Raw genomic sequence first — 2500 nt, 5'->3', positions numbered from 1 at the left:
TCAGTGACGCAGTAATTTAGGTTTAAGAAACGATAATAGTATTTGTGAAAATCAGATTCATGCATCCAGGTTGCTTGGAAAATTTCAAAGCACTTGCGTCATTGCTGTGACATAAGATTAACTTTATAATAAAGTATAGGAATTTATAAATGTATGAATTATAACCTAAGCATTCCATTCTTTACAATCGGTTTTGCATATGCTATAAGCCCACTTGCATAGAAGCTATAGAAGAATTTCTTGAAAGACGTAAATCTTGAAATAGCTGACACCGATCACTTTGAAAAGCCTCGCCCATCTTTGCCGTTTCGCCTTTTCTTACTTTCTTTATTTCTTCGTGTCTGTTTTGGTCGATGACGTTGTTGGGAGACGTCTACGCAAGGTTTGTTTACTTTCAATTACCAGTGTGCGCCTCAATTTGTCCGAGAACACTGTCCTCTGGTTTACCTGAAGGTTTTGAAATTGATACCATACCATAAGCCTAAGCACTAAGCTTCGCCGGCAGCAGAAGCGGCCGGACGGCATCTAAAGAAATCGTAGTACAGAAATATTTACACAAAATTGTCAACATAAACACACAACACACACATACACACACACCATATGTATATATAATATCAAGTGCGTGTGTGTGTGTGGTTTGCATGTACCGCATTATTTTTTTTTTTTCATGTTTCTTTGCATGCTTTTATTACATGCAATGTTGCATGCTCTCTCTCTCTCTCTCTCTCTCTCTCTCTCTCTCTCTCTCTTCTTGAGACGAAATCGCATTACACATAGGTGTTCAGGTGTTCCTAAACGCCCACTGTGGCGTATAAATGTATCTAGTATATCTATGTATAAAGCATCTTTATTGTCAGGCTCTCGCGCCGACTGTCTGCGAGGAGTTCCTGAACATGTTTTTAAATGAGTATAAAAATGATCTGTCAGTTCATTTATTAGACTTTAACCTAACATCTCCATCCGTCTGTCATCAGTAATCCCTTAGCCAAGACTACCAAGGGACTAAGAGGTTAACTTGTACGCCTTTCAAAACCTCGATAATGCATTATTATTCATAGCTTTTAACGGTCTTATTTTTTCTTTGTCATTTGTTGTGAATGCTGCACTTGGTGTGTCAATCATTATGTCGTTAATCATTTACTTTTGCTCGTCAATCTTATCTTGGTCGTCCTTGCCATTTCCTCCTTTCGTTGCTTGTTCTTTTATCTTTGTAACTTGATAAGCGTAAAATTATGTCTTTTTTACCCGATGCATTCGAGAATGAGGATTCAAAAGTAAATACAGCTGTTGTAAAAACCAAATTTTCATGCGACTTTGTTGTAAATACAAGCGTTTGCCTCATTTGATTCATAGAATTAAGAAGCATCAAATGTTTTGTAAGTTCCAGTGTTACTTCACTTGTAAGTTCCAGTGTTATTTCACTTGCTTTCTTTAAAATCGACTTTTCACTCTTCTGAAAGCTGTTGGCGGTTCGTCTGATTCATGCTAAACCATTTTCATTGTTGTCTTGCAACTATTTTATCAAGAGAATGCTTAAGCAGTGATAATGCTTTTTACACTGATATTTCGTGCGTTAAACTGATAATACTAATGGTTATAAATTCTCTCTCTCTCTCTCTCTGTTTTTGGTTTTTTGCTTGCTTGAAAGATTATAATTATAATGGTCGAAAAGTTAACCGTCATACAATAAAATACTTCAGGTTTTAAATCTCTCTCTCTCTCTCTCTCTCTCTCTCTCTCTCTCTCTCTCTCTCTCTCTCTCTCTCTCTGTTTTTGGTTTTTTGCTTGCTTGAAAGATTATAATTATAATTGTCGAAAAGTAAACCATCATACATTAAAATACTTCAGGTTTTAAATCGCTCTCTCTCTCTCTCTCTCTCTCTCTCTCTCTCTCTCTCTCTCTCTCTCTCTCTCTCTCTCTCTCTCTCTCTGTTTTGCGTGCTTGAGAGTTTATAATTAAGATTTTCTAAAAGTCAACCATCATATTATTAAGCCCACGTATAACTTATTAGCATAGTTGGAGGCTTTTGATATACAAGTAATTAATTTGGGGACAGCTTTTCTCTCAGAATTTATTAGCTCAAGAGTATTTGTTCCCTCTGTAAAGCCCCTTTTTAGTGGTCTGTAAAAGAAAACTATTGAAATGACCTTGTCTGTCCGTCCGGACTCTTTCTGTCAGCCCTCAGATCTTAAAGACTACTTAGCCTAGAAGGCTACAAATTGGTATGTTGATCATCCACCCCCTCCAATCATCAAACATACCAAATTGCAGCCGTCTAGCCTCAGTATTTTTTATTTTATTTAAGGTTATAGCTAGCCATTATCGTGCGTCTGGAACTGCAACAACACAGTCCACCACATCTTGCTGAAAGTTTCATGGGCTGTGGCTGAGAGTATCATTTAGCATTGTACGCTGTACGGAAAACTCCATTGCGCCGAAATTTTTACTTTTTTTTACATAATGAGCACGCATACAGTATGGAATGTGTTAGTTTTA

The 2500-nt window shown here is 37.0% G+C and overlaps 1 protein-coding gene across 2 annotated transcripts in view; it reads left to right on the top strand.

The window, feature by feature from the left end:
• The window catches only part of LOC135197593 (uncharacterized), a 100522-nt gene that overhangs the window by 67896 nt on the left and 30126 nt on the right, over window positions 1-2500 (top strand). The gene's annotated exons all lie outside the window — the stretch shown is intronic.

The sequence above is a fragment of the Macrobrachium nipponense genome, chromosome 21 (genome assembly GCF_015104395.2).
Source record: "Macrobrachium nipponense isolate FS-2020 chromosome 21, ASM1510439v2, whole genome shotgun sequence".
Taxonomy (NCBI): Eukaryota; Metazoa; Arthropoda; class Malacostraca; order Decapoda; family Palaemonidae; genus Macrobrachium; species Macrobrachium nipponense.
Note: the sequence above shows the minus strand (reverse complement) of the source record. Positions and strands in the feature narration are given on the sequence as shown.